A 19,514-nucleotide genomic window follows, 5' to 3' on the forward strand; every position below is an offset into this window, starting at 1 on the left:
AAAAAAAAAAATAAAAATGGGCAGAAGATCTTAATAGACATTTCTCCAAAGAAGACATACAGACGGCCAGTAGGCACATGAAAAGATGCTCAACATCGCTAATTATTAGAAGAATCAAAACTACAACGAGGTACCACCTCACACCGGTCAGAATGTCCATCATTAAAAAGTCTACAAATAACAAATGCTGGAGACGGTGTGGAGAAAAGGGAACCCTCTTGCACTGTTGGTGGGAATGTACGTTGGTGCAGCCACTATGGAAAACAGGATGAAAGTTCCTCAAAAAACGAAAGATAGGAAATTCCCTGGTGGTCCAGTGGTTAGGACTCTGCACTTCTACTGCAGCGAGCACAGGTTCCATCCCTGGTCAGGGAACTAAGATCTTGCATGCTGCACAGTGTGGCCAAAAAAACCAAAAAACTAAAAATAGAGTTACCATGTGATCCTGCAATCCCACTCCTGGGCATATATCTGGCACAACCCTAATTTAAAAAGACACATGCACCCCAATGTTCACAGCAGCACTATTCACAATAGCCAAGACATGGAAGCAGCCTAAATGCCCATCAACAGATGAATGGGTAAAGAAGATGTGGTACATATATACAATGGAATACTACTCAGCCATAAAAAAAGAATGAAATAATGCCATTTGCAGCAGTATGGATGGACCGAGAGATTATCATACTAAGTGAAGTAAGTCAGACAAAGACAAATATCATATGATATCACTTACATGTGGAATCTAAAATATGACACACAAATGAACTTATCTATGAAACAGAAACAGACATAGAGAACGGACTTGTGGCTCCCAAGGGGAGAGCAGTGGGGAAGGGATGGATTGGGAGTTTGGGATTAGCAGATGCAAACTACTATATATATTGATAGAACAGATAAACAAGGTCCTACTGTATAGCATAGGGAACTATATTCAATATCCTGTGATAAACCATAATGGAAAAGAATATGAAAAAGAATGTGTATATATGTATAACTGAATCACTTTGCTACACAGCAAAAACTAACACAACATTGTAAGTCAACTAACTTCGATAAAATAATTTTTAAAAAATCAGCACATCTAAAAAAAGAAAGAAAAGAAAAAGCCAGAGTAAATTCTTTCTTCATGGAAAAATCATCACAAATCATTTGCATCGACAATCCTTATAAGAAAATAAATGAAAACAATGTTTGGTACTCTTGGTTTTAATTTAAAAATTAAACTTTATGTCGAAACGTTAATCTTGTTCAAATGCTGTCACGTCCTAGAAGTGGTAAAGAAAGCAGGAGTTTAAACATCCATCAGAAAGGTCCTCATTCTACCAGGACAGGACATGGGATTCCCGCATCCCGTGTGACAATGCCAGTTGCAATAAGAATTTCTTTCACCAGAGTAGATTCAGCAAAGATTTATCAAAAAAAAAAAAAAGTAAACAAACCCAGGTTATCTGATTCCAAACCCTGATTTTTTTTTCCCCATTTACCACAAGTACCAAATTAGGCAGATCTTTAATGATTTAATAACTATGATTACATTGTTGAACTATAATCAAAGGGTATAATTTAAAAAGAAAATCATTTCATTTACATTCCCAGCACTGTGCTGAGCAAAGGCTTAGAAAAAGAACTTTATACTCTGGTCAGGGAAAAGGGACACAGAGACAGGCAGCAAGTAGGACAGAACAGCCTGTGATGAAAGGGAGAGAGCCATAGCTACTTGTCTAAGGGCAGGCCCGGCAGAACCTGATGGCTTCCTGGCAGAGACGGGGGTGGGACCTTAAAGGCCAAGGAGAGCTGGTTGGCTGGAAAAGAAGTGACTTTACGTGTGTCCTTTCAACGTACCAAGCCTGATGTTTCCTCTCTGGCCCATAAGGGGGTGAGAACAGATTCCTCTGAGGACTGTTCCAACTCTAAATTCCAAGACTGCCCAAGGGGACAGCATAAGCAAAGGCCCTGAGGCTGGATTGAGCCACAGTGAATTGAAGGTTCACCCAGGAGTACTGCCTGCTCAGAGCAGTGGATGTGATGTGTCTCAGGAGATTAGAGGGGAAAGACTCCCTAATGCTAAAGCATGGAACTTGGTGCTGTAGGCAGTGAGAGTAGTAATTGTAGGTCCTAGAGGAGGGAGGTAGTCATACATTTAATTACTCCTCCTCTTGCCACCCCCTCTGCCCATTCCCTCCTGCCTTGCTGAGCTCTGGCCCTGGGGACCTCCAGCTCCACCAAGTTCCTGGGGGGCATTTCCCTCCCACCGTCTCTCCCATCACCCTCCCCGCCCAGCTGCCTGCTGTAGCTATTCCTTGGATGTCCTTAACTTTGTATTGCCAAAAAAACCCCAAAACAAAACAAAACAAAAAAACAGGATTCCCCATTAGATTTGAATTTCAGAGAAATAACTATTACCCGAAAACTGTAGTTTGCCTCTTGGTGGGTGTTGAGTCAAAAGACACAACTGAGCCAAAGATCGGGAGAAGGAAAGATTTATTATTACTTGGCAGCAAAGCAAGGAGAACGCGGAGATCTTTCCCAAAGCAGTGTTTCCCCGAACAGCAAAATTGGGGCAGTTTTAAACTACGAGTACATGTATATTCATGAAGGAGCTTGGGCAGTGGGCAGAGTCCAAGCTTTAGTTGATTGAAGTCCTGAGGGTCAGAAAAGGTCGACATTATTATCCCTTAGGTCCTATTGATCTGGTGGTTGAGCGCCCAGGGGGGATTTAAATTCTGCAGAACAGCTCAAGACAGCGCTTCAGGCTAGTCTTTACCATTGAAATAGGACTGGGAGTCTTTACAACTGATGTGTTATCTTTGCTATGGTTACTCCTCTCACCTGATAAGTTTGTCCTTTTGTTTTCTTAAGATCATTATTACTGAGACCTGTTCCAGGACAAGCATTGTGGCCAGGCTTAGCTCACAAAATGCCTTAGGCTAAAATGGCTTCTCTTATGTCAAGAAAGTGACGCTTAGTTCTCTTTTGGGGGAGACCCCCTACCCTATCTGCTTACATAGCAAATAATTTTTTAGTGTGTGTCCCCAATATTAGAGATACAAGTATTCATCCTAAAAAAAAATCATTTGCTGTTTGGATGAAAATCAAATTCAACCGGACATCCTGTATTTTTATGTGCTAAATCTGGCATTGGAATCCCCCGATCCCGCCCACAGGCTGTACTGGACCCTTCATTAAACCTTTGTTGGGGTCTTCCGTTTCCTGCCATTTCTGACTCACACACAGCCGTCCGCTTTCCACTGAGGCTCTGGGTGTTGCTGCAGCAGCAGCCGGTCCTGCCCTCACTGACGGTGGGGCTCTGCCAGTCCCAGCCCCCGAGCCCAGGTCAGCGAGCACACACTCCCTCCTCCCACAATGCATGATGTGTGGAGGCCCTGAGGGACCCTCATGTCAATCAAGAGGCGGGGCTCCCTTCATGGGGCCAAGCCCGATCTGCCTGTGCCTGAGGAGGACAGCTGAACAGACTTAGCCTGCCCTGCAGTCCTGGATGTCTGGGAGGAGACCCTCAGGATGCCCGAAGCATCATGGCTGAAGGTGGCACAAGGCGGAGCAGCCCTGAACCCATAGATGCAAATCTTGGGCTGGGTGGCCCTGACCGCTGCTCTGAGTGTGTTTCCCCATCGGTAACTTGGAGATATACTCACCCCTAGGGTCGTCGGGACGAATGTATATGTAAAAATCTTGGCATGTGGAGGGCATTTCAAAACTAGAAATTCTTTGTAAATATCGTTCATCCTATAGGTCTGTCTCCCCTGTGAGGCTGTGAGCACTCAAGGCCCGGAACCGTGTCTTCTCAGCGTCTGCCCAGGGCCCGGCCGAGGGCAGGGCTTGGAAATGTCAAAGAAGCAGGAGTTGGGCTGCGTTCACCCTCTGACAAAGGTCGCAGAATGAGCAAGAGAATGCTCTTTCTCTGAGTTAAGCTTCTGGGAGGGAGAGCTCATTATCAGGGCCAGATCCAGACTTTTCGAGGCCCTGAACCCTAAACGTGAAGAACAGAGTTAGCGCGATCATTTGCATGATTTTTTTCCAGCTGTCAGTACCCCCTCCCCCCGCTTTTTTGTGCATGTGATCCAGCTTTGCGGCTGCATTAAGTGTAAGCTTTAGCTACGTATTACGTGATCTAGTAGTGGGAGCTGGGACTGGGGCAGGGCATTTCTGGGGCAGGAGACCTCCTGCCAGACAGCAGTCAGGCCCTCGCGTAGCCTGGGACCTTCCGCTCCTCGCGAGAGCCAGGACTCCCCTCCAGGGCCGCAACTTGGCAGGACCAGCCTGATCGCGGCTGGTTTCCCCTGGCTCACAGCCTGCTCACCAGTTCTCGGATGCCCTGGGCCAGGAGCCCAGGAGGTAGATTATATAAGGTGAAAGAGGTCCATTTACGGAGCCCGGAGGTACAGCACAGACACCCCTACTTTTAGGTGACAATGGGGCTTCTGAGGACCCTAGTTCTACCACTGGGCCAGCTGACTCCTGGTTTGACGTCAGGCTGGGTGTGGGCTCCATCACGGGCCACCCAGCACAGGCTTCATCTGGTCTTTGCAAAATAAACACAGTCGGCAACACCTGGCCACACAAGGCCAGACCCCTCCTGGCCTCAGACCTCCGGGGCTCCCCAGGCCCACATCTCACTAAATTCAATGCTTGGGGGCACGTCAGGCCAGGACAGAGGCAAACCAGTGGAGACTAGGGAGAATCGGAACCACCTGGAAGATTGGAGGGCCCATCCCTCTGCTATGGGGCCACAAGCCCGAGCCCCACCCCTATCCGCATCCCAGATGCCCTTCTGCAGGGAGGCAGGAGGAGGGGATGGAAAGCCGAGAATAAGCTGCCCAGGTGCCATCACCTGGAGGAGCCATTTAAACTTATGCATCAGACGAAGTCTCTGGAATGGACGGAAGATGTTTTACTTTTCTTTCTATCCCGTGGGTGGCAGCTAATTGGGAAGATTGAATCTACCCTCTACGAAATTTAAAAACCTGTTTTCTTTGCAAGTCTGAGCTGTGGTGTGGATCAATTTGGGACCCTGTGGCAAATGGAGAAAGTGTTTTGATAAAGTCAAGAATTACACTCATATAGGCACTGAGGGAACCAAGGGTGTTCTGAGGACACTTCCCAGGCTGGTGTCCAGGGCAGCATATTTTTACATCTGTTGTAAAGTGGACTTGAGCCATGACATAGAGATCTTTTGAGTTCTCTTTGTTTGGTCATTTTAGCAACAAGTTGTCTCTCTGTGGCCACATGTCAGGGGCCAGAGGACCTGAGCTCAGGGTGTGACTTCAGGTGGCCACAGCTCTGAGGGCAGCTGTGTGTGGTTATAGACCTGCTGGAGGGCTGGAGGGGGTTCTGCTGACCACGGTTGAAATAGCCTCCCACACCCAACCCTCTCCCTGAAATGCGTCATCCTGGACCCATTTGGGTGTCTGGTGGGATCTTCGAGTGACATGTTTCATCCTTTTTCAAAGGATGGCAAGGACCCTCGCACAGCCCTTGGAGATCATGCAGTCTGCCTCTCCCCTGCCAATTTAGGAGCTCTCTCACTCAGCAGTGTCTGTTCCTCCTACCCTCCCCACTCTCTTGCATCGGTGGTGCTGGTTATATTTGATGACCTGAAAGAAACAGACTGTCAGCAAAAATGGGTTTATCCGGGATCAGCAGAGAATTGCAACTCGGGATCTGCAACCAGGCCAGCCATGTGCAAGTCCCTGCACAGCAAGGGAAGGAGAACGCTTTTATAGAGGGGAAAGGAAGGTGGGAGGGCTCTAGTAAGCAAAGAATCCATGGCTTTTCATTGGCTGAGTCCTTGCCAGGAAAGAGGAGGAATCTTTCTTCTTCCTGTTGGGCTCTGCTACAGTCTCAGGATGTGAGAGCTCCCCCTTCCGTTCTCCCAACTCTATTAGTTGAGATTTCTGTTTATTAATTTTTTACATATTCCACTTGCCACCCCTTCTTTGCCTGATCTCCCCTGGGAGGCTGACAGATAGGACTGCATCACCCATGTACCCCTGCTCCCTCGCTTCTGCTCACGTTTGGGAGGTACTAACATAAGATAGCAGGGCAGGAGGAGAGAAAGAACTAGGTATTCATCCCCACCTTACACACACACACACACACACACACACACACACACCCTCTTTGCAGGTGACACAGTTCCCTCCCCTGGTCCCTTCAGCCTAAAACCATTCACGCTTCCTCTTATGCTGGTTCTAGGGGCTTTGTTTTTTTTTTTTTTTTGGAGTATAGTTGATTTACAATGTTGTGTTAGTTTCAGGTGCATAACAAAGTGATTCAGTTATACATATACATATATCTATTCTTTTTCAGGTTCTTTTCCCATTTAGGTTATTACAGAATATTAAGTAGAGCTCCCTGCGCTCTACAGTAGGTCCTTGTTATCTATTTTGTGTATAGTAGTGTGTATGGCTCTAGGGGCTTTGACATCCCTTTGGCTCTCTTAACTCCACCCACACCTCTGACTGGTCCTCTAATTCTTTGCAGTTAAACCTTTGCGAGTTCCTGCCAGGAAGGCAGCCTCAGAGAGGTCCTCACTGCTCTTCTAAGACACTGGACACCCCAGGGCCTCTACAATCGTTTAGGAAAAGCCCCAGGCTAAAGACTGGGTCTCAGCTGTTGGGCAATGTTGATGTTATCTACTGCGTTTCTCAGATTCCCCTCCCCCCGGACCTCTGGAGTCTGATTATCTGAGAAGGTTTGGAAGCTGCTACCTCTGCCTGGGCCTGTCTGCACACAGCGATCACCTTCCCTCTAATTCTAAGACTTTTCTAGTCACTGGATGCTTTGGCAAAGTCATAGTAAGCTTTCTAGGAGACCAACCCACTGGATCGATCTGAGGACCCTGGGAAGATGTGACACCGCCTCGACCATCACCATCGTAGTCACTACCTCAGAAACATGACCAGAAGAGCACTGAGGTCAAATTTGGGTCACATGTGGCAGAGGCTTGGGTAAACGGGGCTCCAGAACACCCAAGGGAACTTTACACCTTAGACACCTGCAAACTGGCAGCTGAGAGTTTGCTCACTTTCCACCTGACAGAATTATTCTAGACTCAGCCGACTTCTCTAATGTCACCTCCCCTGCGAGGTCTCCTTTCCTCAGCACAATCAATTCTGGATTGTGCCCCGCAGTGTGTGGGGACACATCACATTGTGTTAGTTACTGGTTTGCCTGCTGCCCTCCGTCCGCTCAATCAGGACTTGGATCAGGCAAGTAAACATTTTCTAGATGTTCACTGAGTATGTATCACAAAACATGCCTCAAATTTAATTTGCACAGGATCAAATCCAAGAAATTCATCCAGACAGTTTCATTTGCCTTCCCTGAAGACCAGTGGGAAACAGAAAAACAGAAACATCTTAGATCTTAGCTCCCCGACCAGGGATCGAACCCTCACCCCCTGCGGTGGAAGTGCAGAGTCCTAACCACTGGACCGCCAGGGAAATCCCCCTAGGATTTTCAATGGTTGGAAAATGAGCTCACTTCACAGGTGTCTCCTTTGCTGAGGTTAATAAGTGGAAGAAGCATCTGGCCTCGAGTCAGGGGGCGTTGACTGAAATCCAGGCTCCACTGCTTGTCCCTGGGTAACCCTCAGCAACTGACTTCAGCTCTCGCCTCTCAGTCTCTTCATCTGCAAGAAGAACTGAATACAGAACGGATGTGGAGAACCTGGCCCCATAAGGAAACGTGATAAGAGCGGGAGTCCAGCTAGGTGAGTCCTAGTGTTACAAATCCCGCACACAGATAGAAGGGAGTGGTGGCCCCCCAGGAAGGTGTCTGGCAAAACGGCAGATGGACTATTTCACTGGGCTTTGGATTTGCTGAGTGGAGTACACAGACAGCCCCAGGTTTAGAGAAGGAGGAATTGTACAGAGTGCTCGCTGGAGCAGATTGGTTGGAGAGGAAAAAGGAGGAGATTTGGGAGGCAGAGAGAGAGAAGGAAGGAGGAGCTGCTCTGGGGAGAAGAACTTGGGGGAAGAATAGATTTATAGCATGTGTCTCGGAGTACATGCAGAATAACATCTCCTCTTTGCCAGGAGATCCTCAGTAAGACTTACCCTAGGCACCAGTGTCTTGGCAGTCGATATGCTATTTAAGGGGATACAGTGACGAGCTGAGACTGGCCACAAGGGAAATGTGATGAAGATCACGACTGTCCCCAAAGCCCTAGTCACATTGGACTACATGGGGCTGGGATGATTTGGAAAGGAGTATAGCAGGCATGTAACAGAGAAGCGTAACAGCCCTCCCGCCATGGATTCAAAGCCTGGACCATTTGACACCCCTCCTCCCTGGAGCATGGCTACAGAGTAGGGGTCGGACCTCGAGTTTCCTTGCAGACACCTAGACTCTTATACACGGGAGATTCTGCCCAGTCAGTTAAGAGTGAGCTTCTAGGTATAGGATTGAGACTTAACACGTGCAATTCCTCCGTATCTGAGTGCAGGTGGCAAAAATTGCTACAGAAAGAAAAGAAGCCAGTTTCAGAAAAAAAAAAAAAAAAAAACCTCATCCAAGATGCGTTAAGCATTTGTAGCTCTAGGAGGAGGCAGGATGAAGAAATTCCCTTTCTGGGAATTCCCTGGCTGTCCAGTGGTTAGGAGTCTGAGCTCTCATTGCTGAGGGCCTGGGTTCGATCCCTGGTTGGGGAACCAAGGTCCTGCAAGCCACGGCACGGCCAGAAAAAAAAAAAAAAGGAAAGAAAGAAAGAAATTCACATTCTCAGAAGGCCCTTAAAAGCATGAGCTCATAATGGTTTAATAAGCTAGGTTATTGCTGATCTGAGTGATAAGAAAATGGTTAATATAGATTTAATTTCCATAGGACCTTGGGAAAGTGTCTTGACAATTGAATATAAATACCCAATATCTGGGAATTCCCTGGCAGTCCAGTGATTAGGACTCAGCGCTTTCACTGCCATGGCCTGGGTTCAATCCCTGGTTGGGGAACTAAAGATCCCATCAGCTGCACGGTGCGGCCTAAAAAAAAGAAATCCAATATTTGTGTTCCTGGGAATGGTCTTGCCTCAAATCAAATAATGAAGTCACAATGTAGGCCAACGCAGAAGGGGTTGTTCTACCCTGTGTGCCCACTTATCTCCATCTCTCAGATGGTTTTAACACTCTATGATTTCTGTTCACATAATTCATTTCTTCCCTTTGGCTGCTGACTGCTTAAGGAAGTGAGAGGAACAGTAGTGCTAGAGGCAGTGAGAACTAACATTCATTGACTGTCTTTCGGGCGGCAGGCACTGTGCTAGGTAGATTGTCCACGTTCCATGTGTATTGCTCGAGGAAGATGGTGTACTGTCCACGGTTGGGTGCAAGGGGTCCACATATCAAGAACTGTGAAGGGTCTCATATTTATTTTATCTTACTTGCAGTCCAGTAACTTAGCCTGCTACAGGGTCACGGATGCTGACAGGAGACACGAGACTCCTGAATCAGAGACAAAGACATTATTAGTCAGGGCAGAGCAGGCAGCCTGAGTTTCATGCTTATGCTGATTCTTCTTACCCCTCGAGGGCAATATGAGGCAATCCTGTGGATGCTGGACATGCAGTGAGTTTGTTTCACAGCTGAGGAACCACAAGTTTAGGAAGCTCCAATTTTTTATTATGGGCTGCAAGCAAACCAGCTCAAATCTTGTCCTGGAGGGAGACATTAACCTTTATTATACTAGACAGTGAACTGCTCTGGAGGGAGACACTGTCTCTGTACTCCAAGGCTGTCCACTACACAGCCATCCTTGAACAGATGTGCAGAACAAAATCTGCACTCACAAGACTTGGAGAAGCATGAGAGACCAATGGAGAATCGTTTCCCAAATACTAGTAAGTATATTAAGTCACACTTGTTAATTACTTTTTCAAATCTCTAACATTCTTTGTGCTTGACATATCAATACCTGATGGCAGTGTGTCAAAATCGCTCATCATTATGGCGAGTTTGTTCATTTCTCCCTGTAATTCTATCGTTTTTTTAAATATGTATTTTGAGGCTACTTAAATAGTGGTATACGGGTTTAGAACTGCTGTATCTTCCTGGTAAATTGAACATTTTGCCGCTATGTCATGATCTTTTTCCCTGCTAATGTTTTTGGTTTGAAAATCATTTTTGGCCACTGTCAACTTTCTTTTGGTTACTATTTGCCTGACCTATTTTCCCATTCTTTGATTTTCAACTTTTTTGTACCCTTATTCCCAGGTGGGTCCCATGTAAAAAGCATATAGCTGAATTTTTTAATCCAAGTTGATAATCACAGTCTTTTAAATGGAAAATTAAGAACAAATAAATTTATTGTGCTTTTTGATGCATTTGGATTTGTTTTTAACCATCTCACTTTGTGCCCCATTGTTCTGTTTTCTTCCCCTTCCTGTATTACCTTTGATGGCTTCTTTAGATACGTCATAGAGATTAGAAAGAAAATCCCCAAGGAGGACTGAAGAAAGGGAAATAGCCTACAATGTTCGCCAGAGAAAACAACGCTTATTCTAATAAACCCCAACACTAAGCAGGCTGAGTGACTGATTTTCATTTGATCCACCCAAATACATGTTAGTCTCAAAACACTGACATCTGCTTATTCACTGCTCTTGTTTAGTAAAACACGAAAAAGAAAAGAGAAGTGAAAAAATTAAAATTGCAAAAACTTGCAGTCAGCCAGGCGACAACTATTCATTAAGCACCTGCTTTGTGTAAAGCTCTGAGCCAGAGTTTGGGGCTTCCAAGCTAAGGGGGAGACAGACAACAGACAAAGACACAGACCCACCATTTCCACATGTGATCAGCAGCGCATTAAAGACAGTGCTTTAGCGAGAGGCACTGGGACCGGGTGGGGGGGAAACTACTTTAAAGGGAATGGCAAGAGACAGTTCCTCTGGGCTGAGATGTGCAGGAGAGGAGGAGACAGCCTTGGAAAGGGTAAGGAGGAAGAGGTGAAGGTGGTCCCGGCAGTGGGAACAGTAGGTCACAGACTGAGATAAAAATAAACTCGGCCTGGGACTTCCCTGGCGATCCAGAGGTTAAGACTCTGCACTTCCACTGCAGGGGGCATGGGTTGGATCCCTGGTCAGGGAAGTGAGATTCCAGGAAACTACGATCCTGTATGTGCATGGCGCAGCCAAAAAAAGAACAAAAAAATTAACTTGGGCTGTCGAAGACAGAACAGAGGTAGGGTGGCTGATGGAAAGGAGTGAGGCCAGGAGTAGTCTAGGCGCACTTGGAGATAACTTCGGAAGGAGGTGGGATCCAGCTCACAAAGGGCTTGGAGGCCATGGTAAGGAACCTGGATTTGAATAAGAGACGTAACATGATTTTATCTTTAAAAAAGTTACCATTTTGTAGAAGGAACTTTGAACAAGGTAAACAACTCATCCTAGACTGCCTTTTAGGATTAAAAGTCCCATGTCCTAGGAAATCCGTCAGGACAGAGAAAACTGGGAAGACTGGTCATGGTAAGTGTACAGTAGATGCGAATCTTGGTTCACATCCAGATCTTGCCTTATTCTGACTTAAGGCTTCCTTCTGGACAGGTCATTGTTGAGATTTCTTCCCCTTTCAGGACCAAGAGGGAATCCTTATTAGGTGCTCAGAAAACTGGGCGAGGGCCTCTAGTTGTCATGGTTACAGCAGGTACCCTGACTGTTCAAGACAAGGGTAGTCCCTTCAATACCTCTGCCCCACAAGTCCCCCTTGGCACCCCAAGGCTGCCAAGTTATCTGATCTGGTGATCTCGTTCCCTGGAGCCTTGGCTGGGCTCCTCACTGCTCTCAGATGCCAATCAACTGTCTCCCTTCCCAGTCTGAGAAAATCTCACCTCTGGCTCTGCTGCTGGATCCAGACACACTCTCTATCCTCCAGAACCTCTAGCAAAGAAGCATCTGTGATTCAGGCGCCCACAAGTACAGACATCGTTAGGTTGCTCTACAGCTTTCCTATGATTCCAGGACCGTGGGATTATGAAGTCTGTCTATCTGCTTGAAAAATGAAATGCAGGGCAGGGGAATGAAGCAAAGAAGGGAAAAAGAGAGGACTTTTCAGTAAATTTTTTCTGCCATGAGTGAAAGCAGAGAGACAAGTTAGGAAGCTATTGTATATTCTAGGAGACAGAGATGGTAGCTTGGATTAGAATGATGGCAGTGGGGATGGAGAGAAAGGGACGCTTGTAAAACATATTTTGGTGATAGGACCAATGGTACATACTACTGGAGGTGGGAGATGAGAGGACAGAAGGACTCAAGGATCACGGCTTAAGTAATCCTTTTGGTTTGAGCATTTGGTATAAATAACTTCTGATTTGGAGACTCAGGGCATGTGACCACACACCAGACAAGAATGTATAGCAGGCCCTGTATTTCTGCCTCAAATGTGAAAGCTCTGGCAGGGGGTGTGGAACTGGGCTGTCCATCCAAGGGACAGCTCTGTCACGTGAGGGTGGCGGTTACAGCAACGTGAATGAGCTGCCACCGGCAGTTTCATATCTTGGAAGCTCTAAGAGGCCTTGGTTATATTTGTCTTGTGGAATGCGGCGCTGGACACATGATGCAAGATAGTGAAGATACAAGCTGTACTTTTCTCAAAAATGCACCAAATGCACTCAAACCTCTTAAAAGAGTTCAGGAAATAAACAAAGTTTTAATTACACGTTACAAAGAAAAGAGAAACATTTTAAAATACAGCTAGACCAGTGGGAAAACTCTGTTTTTAACTTTTTCCTTCTGATTTAGTCGGACTTAGCAGTTGGTTCTTTACTGAGTCCTGAGCCATGAAATGCTGGTCTTCTGGAAAGAGGGAAAGGAAAAGAAGAAAAGAAAAATCTATTAAAGAATTCCCGGGACTTCCCTGGTGGTGCAGTGGTTAAGAATCTGCCTGCTAGGGCTTCCCTGGTGGCACAGTGGTTAAGAGTCCGCCTGCCGATGCAGGGGACACGGGTTTGTGCCCCGGTCTAGGAGGATCCCACATGCCGCAGAGCATCTGGGCCCGTGAGCCATGGCCGCTGAGCCTGTGCGTCCGGAGCCTGTGCTCCGCAACGGGAGAGGCCGCAGCAGTGAGAGGCCTGCGTAACACACACACACACACAAAAAGAGTCTGCCTGCCAATTCAGGGGACACGGGCTTGATCCCTGGTCTGGGAAGATCCCACATGCTGTGGAGCAACTAAGTCCGTGTGCCACAACTACTGAGCCTGCGCTCTAGAGCCCACGAGCCACAATTACTGAAGCCCATGCACCTAGAGCCCGTGCTCCACAACAAGAGAAGCCAATGCAATGAGAAGCCTGTGCACAGCAACGAAGACCCAACGCAGCCAAAAAAAAAAAAAAAAGGAACTCCCTTCCCCCTCCTCCCTGAAGAAACTCCAACAAAACAGCAGAAACACTAAAGGTCTGCTTTAAAATGTGTGTGTGGGGGTGGGTGTTGGTTGAGTGAGTGGCAGTGGGACTGGGGTTCTGTTCACTGCTTTGAAAACATCTGACAAAGGAGGGTGTGGGGTGGTCAAGATGAGATGGGGAAGTAGGGAATCAAGTCAGTCCAGGGTTTGGGGGAAATTAGGGGACATGGGAGAAGGGAATAGGGAGGGAGGAGCATGGGAAAGCGGGAAGAGGGCTGGAGGAATTTGGAATCGCACAGCACACTGACAGCACACCATTAACCACTACCATATGCTGACCATCAAGTTGCAACACAGGCTGGCTTTTTTTGTTTGTTTGTTTTTTGAGCAAAGCCCTATTATTGTGGAGTCCAAACCTTAAAGACCTTATAAAGCAGAGGGTTCACCAGTCCACCCTGTTCAGGGATTTCCTCTGCAGGCCTCCTGTCAGGAGGGAGGGTCTTTACATAGATTTACAAACCCAAAATGTCGGGGAGAGTCTAGTTTAGAAAGAGATTTCCTCTGGGTGGGTTTAAAGGCCTGTGGGACCTATGTCATCTTTCCCATCCTTGGACCGAGAAGTGAACAGGCCAGACTTCACTGCAAAGCGAAAAGTAATGCTTGGTGGAGCCATTGTGCTCCTTGGCCAACTCAACCTCATCCCAGCTCTTGTAGTGTCCTGTCCCCCCTGTTCCAAGCTCCAGGCCTGCCTTCCCCAGCCCCTGGCCTGGGCTGTCCACCCCAGAGCAAACGAGTGAGCTGTACTCTTGAATCCTGTCCATGCTGCTCCGGAGCATACTCTGGTCTCCATCCCCACCCATCCCACCTTGTCATCACTTTTGCTCTAAAGTGGCTGCCCCTGTGCCTGCAGCCCTCTGGGAGGAAAGGCTGAGACACATCTCTGATCTATGGAGCTGGGCTTTAAAGCAAAGACTTCTGTACATGCCATAAAATTTCAAAACTACAAAAGATGTAGATGAAATTTTAAAAATTAGTCTACTTCTTTCCTATTCCCTAACCACTCAGTTCCTCTCTTTGGAGGCAACTGCCTTCTCCCCCATAATAATGTCTTGTATGTCCTTTAAGATATGTACTATGCATCTACAATCATAACCACACACATTATTTAAAATTTTTTTAATAATAGTAGCATATTTTACTTACTGTCTGCAGCTGTTTTCTTTTTTCACTTAGTAATTTATCTTGGAGATATACTCATTTTAGTACATATAGAGCTACCTTTCCTTTTTTTTTTTTTTTTTTTGTGGTACGCGGGCCTCTCACCGCTGTGGCCTCTCCCGTTGCGGAGCACAGGCTCCGGACGCACAGGCTCAGCGGCCATGGCTCACGGGCCCAGTCGCTCCGCGGCATGGGGGATCTTCCCAGACAGGGGCACGAACCCATATCCCCTGCATCGGCAGATGGACTCTCAACCACTGCGCCACCAGGGAGGCCCTCCCTTTCCTTTTTAATGGCTACATAGTATTCCATTCATACCTGTGATGGTTAATTTTATGTGTCAACTTGGGTGGGCCATGGGGCGACCTGATATTTGGTCAAACATTATTCTGGATGTTTCCCTGAGGGTGGTTTTGGATGGGATTTACATTTAAAGTGGTATACTTTGCGTAAGCAGATTGCCTTCCATAATGTGGGTGGACTTCATCCAGTTGGTTGAAGGCCTGAAAAGAACAAAAAGCTGACCTCTCCTGAGCAAGAGAGAATCTACAAGCAGACTGCTTTCGAACTTGAACTGCAACATTGACTCCTTCCTGTGTTTCCAGCCTGACGGCCTTTGGACTTGAACTGCAACTTTCCCGAGTTTCCAGCTTGCCAGCCTCCTTCATCAGATTTTGGACTCACCAAACCTCCACAATCATGTGAGCCAATTCCTTAAAATAAATCTCTTTCTATATATACCCACATCCTATGGTTCTAATTCTCTGGAGAACCTAATAGTATAATCTATTTAACCAGGCCTCTATTAATGGACACTTAGCCTTTTCATTGTTCTGCTATTACAAAGAATGCTGCATTGAATATCCGTGTATGTATGTCATTATGCACACGCCACACCCATGTTTTAGCCACCAGTGGTCTTTTGCTTCAGTATAAAGGAATGTAGAAAATCCTCCCAAGCAATAGCCAGGCTAGCTGGAGTAATGTCTCGCTACAAATCTTACTCTGAATGTCATTAGTCATTAGGGTAGTGCAAACTGCAAGCATAATTAAATACCCCTTTGCACCCATTAGCATGGACTAGAATAGCCAAAATGATAAAGACTGAGCAGAGTAAGACTTGGTGAGAATGTGAAGCACTGGACCTCTTCTACCTTGTTGGCAGGAGTAGAAAAAATTACAACTACTTCGTAAAACAGCTTGGCAGTTTCTTAAAGAGATGAAAATACGCTGACTGATGATGCGACCCAGCCATTCTATTCATAGGAACTTTCCCAAGAGGAATGCAAGCATATAGCCCACAAGGACTTATACACACACGTTCACGGGAGCTTTATTTATAATAGCCACACACTGGAAACAATCAAATGTTCATCGAGGGGTAAATAAACATATTGTAGGATAGTCATACACTGGAATACTACTCAGCAGTAAAGAAGAATGACCTACCGATTCATACAATGACAGGGATGAGTGCCAAAAGAATTATGCAGAATGAAAGAAAACAGACAAAACAGGTGTAAGTACTATGACTCCATGTATATAAATTTCTAGAAAATGCAAAGTAATCTATAGTGACAGAAAGAAAATTGATGGTTGCCTGGGGAACTGGTGGGAGAGCAAGGAAACTTTTGGGGGTGATGAATCGGTTCGCTACCTTGATTGTGATGACCATTTCACAGATGTATATGTAGGTCAAAACTCATCAAATTGTACACTTTGAATATGTACGGTTATTGTATTTCAATATTTTAACAAGGCTATGAAGATCTTGAGTGTCAAAAAGTAAATATTAATGCTTTCTTCCTTTCTGCATTCCTTCTAGAACAATCTTCATTTCATCCATGTAAATGAATGCCTCAGGAAAATTAGAAAATATACATACTCAGAAAGGGAAAAGCACATTAATATTTTTCCGAAATATCACCCCCAGTGAGTTACACGTTTAAATTGCGAGTATGCCCCCTACGCCACCCCCTGCTCATCTCCCAGCACACCCAAAAGGCCAGGTAAGCTGCACCACACTGAACCTCCGGCTCCCCAGATCCACCAGCTGAGGTCACTGTGACTTGTCGAGAGGGCAAAGCTGAGACCAGCTGCGAAGTGTTCAGAGCAGGAGCTCACTGCCAGCCTTGAAGGCAGAAAGGAGGCCCAAGGGGCTGATGCCCCTCCTTGCTCTGAGCTGAGCTCTCCTTGCCTGGCTGCAAGCTGTGGGAGGAGAAAGATGAGTCAGTGCCCCCATCGCAGCCTGCAAGAGGCCGGCTGAGAAGCTGGGGCACGCTTCATGCTTGGCAGCCTGTGCTGATGCCCACCTGCCTGGCCCAGACAAGCCCTCAACAGCTGCCCCAGATATAGGGCGGGGTGCCGGCTGAGCAATCGGAAGCTCCGGTTATGAAGCAGCCAGTCCCTTCTGCGTGTCGGCACTGGCCCGAAGCAAGAAGAAAATGGATGCACGAGTGAAGGAGGAAGAGCGGCATGCTCCAGGTGAGGGCTGAGAAGGTTCGACACTAGCTGTCCCGCCCTGCTTCAAGGCTGCACACCAGGGAGGGCCAGGAGCCTTTTCAAAGTCTTCTGCTCACTGTAGCTCAGCAAGCCCTCAACCCCATGGCCTGGGATTGTCTGAGAGCAGAAGAAGATTCTGGGAAACTTGGCTTGTCTTCTATGTAATTTTCACTGACATCCACTGTTGTCGTAGGGACCCCGTCACTCCCCATCCCAGCCCACTCCTAGCCCCTCAGCCCCTGACAGAAGGATCTGCTAGGTGCATTGTGTTTCTCTTGGACTTCAGAGGACAAGATTCTCCATTTTATAAACTGTACAAAAAAAGGTCGACCTGTCCTGCTCACCCAACAGGGACAAACATTAATGGACTCTGCATCGTTTATTACTTTTAAAAATTATACTTCAGGTATTTGGTAAGTTTGTGTTTGTAGGATAAAGAGAGAGATGCTTAAAAGCTCAGATCTTGAAAACAAAAAGGCAAAGAACTCTGGGTACTTGAGTTTCAATTGCCCAAGATCCCTTTCCAGCCCCTGATTCCACAGATTCTCCTAATGTGCAGGATTGTTTTCGCTCACAGACCCAGGATCCTTGTATTCCCTGGAGCCTCACATGCTTGGTTATGCTTGGCTGTTTGCCTTCATTTTAGATATTCAAGAATAGCTGCTAAATTGAGTAGTGAGGGTGGTAGAATATTCCATTCTCAGCAAGATATATTTAGAAGGTTCTACCATTAAAAGTCACAGCAGGGACTTCCCTTGTGGTGCAGTGGTTAAGAATCCGCCTGCCAATGCAGGGAACACGGATTCGATCCCTGCTCTGGGAAGATCCCACATACCGTGGAACAGTTAAGCCCGTGCGCCACAACTACTGAGCCTGGACTCTAGAGCTCACGAGACACAACTACTGAGCCTGTGTGCCACAACTACTGAAGCCCACGCACTCTGGGGCCTGAGTGCTGCAACTACTGAGCTCACGTGCTGCAACTACTGAAGCTCGCATACCTAGAGCCTGTGCTCCGCAACAAGAGAAGCCACCGCTGGGCAAAACTGAAATCTATATGGAAGGTCATTAAGAAGGGCAGGTGGAATTCAGGGGCATGGATGGAAGCTACTGTCTACAGGTAGAATTTCTTCTTCCCCAGGAAGCCTCAGCTCTGCATTTGAGGCTTTTCGAGCAATTGACTCAGGCCCACCCAGATTATCTAGGATAATCTATCGTACTTAAAGTCCACTGATTATGGACTTTAATCACATCTATAAAATGTCTTCACTGCAACACCTCGGTTAGTGTTTGACTGAATAAGTGGAGACTATAAATCAAGCTGACAGGTAAAAATGTAATCACAACAGAGTTTGCCTGTTGGCCTCAGTCTAAGACATGTCCATGGAGTCCTCCTGAGAAGTCTGGACCAGTAGGTGAGGTAGCAGCTGGGGCATCTGAGGGATGAGTCCTCCTGCGGTGGGTGAATGGAGGGGCCCAGCACAGATTATCCAGCACCACCCCGGCTGTGCACCAGATGGGACTTTACACCATGGGATCCCAGGATGACCAGAGCACCAGAGCTGGGTGAGCCCTTAGAGCCTCTTAGTCAAACTCTCATTGCCCACTGAGAAAACTGGGGCCCGTATCAGTGAAACAGCCAAGATCAGCCAGAAAAAGATCTCCAGCAAGCATGGGGAAAGGAATTAGAAGACTGAGAGGACGGAGAAGCAAGGAAGAAAAAAGGCCTGAGGGAGAAGGAAAGGCAAACAGATCCTTAAACCTCCGAGTCAAAAGAAACCCTGGGGTTCCCACAGCCCACCCCCTCATTGCACTGATGGGAAAACTGAGGCCCTAGGAGGGGAAGGAACTCCCTCAAGGTCACTGCGAGTTGAGGGTATAACCGGAACCCAAGCCAAGCCCATGTCTCCTGGGATGGTGCTGGGTCCCCGCTGCCCTCCCAGGCAGCTGGGGCCACTAAAGGCTGCCCTCTCACCCTTGGGCACTTGGAGACCGGCATTCTTAGAAAGGAAGAATCAATTTATTGGTCTTAATAATTAGTTTAGGAACCAGAGAGCTTGGGGACTGGGTCATGAGAACAATTCCAAACTCAGTCTCTGACCTGGAAAAACATAGCCACCTCTGTCCTGTGGCCACAGATGACATCCCCACCCCCAGCCATGCATGCCAAGGGCACCAGGGAAGGGCTAGGGGCTTGGTGCTGGCCTGCCCCGTCCCACCCTCCTGCTTCTCATTCCCAGAGGGACACAAGGCTCAGAACAGGCGCCCTGTGGATGGCAGGGGCGGAGCACGCTCCTCGGTGCTCCACCGTGCAGATGGAAACATGGAGCACAGAGGAGTAATCGGCTCAAGGCCGTGCAACACGCTACTGACTAAAACACCGGCCCTCTAATTCTCAGTTCAGCATCTTTGCTTTTGTTTGTTTGTTTTTTTCCCATTGTT

The 19,514-nt window shown here is 47.1% G+C and overlaps 1 non-coding gene across 1 annotated transcript; it reads left to right on the forward strand.

The window, feature by feature from the left end:
• Nucleotides 1–302: 302 nt before the first annotated feature.
• Nucleotides 303–375, forward strand: TRNAR-UCU (transfer RNA arginine (anticodon UCU)). Its single transcript has one exon. It is a non-coding gene; the product is annotated as a tRNA-Arg (tRNA).
• Nucleotides 376–19,514: the final 19,139 nt, after the last annotated feature.

This window comes from Lagenorhynchus albirostris, chromosome 13 (genome assembly GCF_949774975.1).
Source record: "Lagenorhynchus albirostris chromosome 13, mLagAlb1.1, whole genome shotgun sequence".
Taxonomy (NCBI): Eukaryota; Metazoa; Chordata; class Mammalia; order Artiodactyla; family Delphinidae; genus Lagenorhynchus; species Lagenorhynchus albirostris.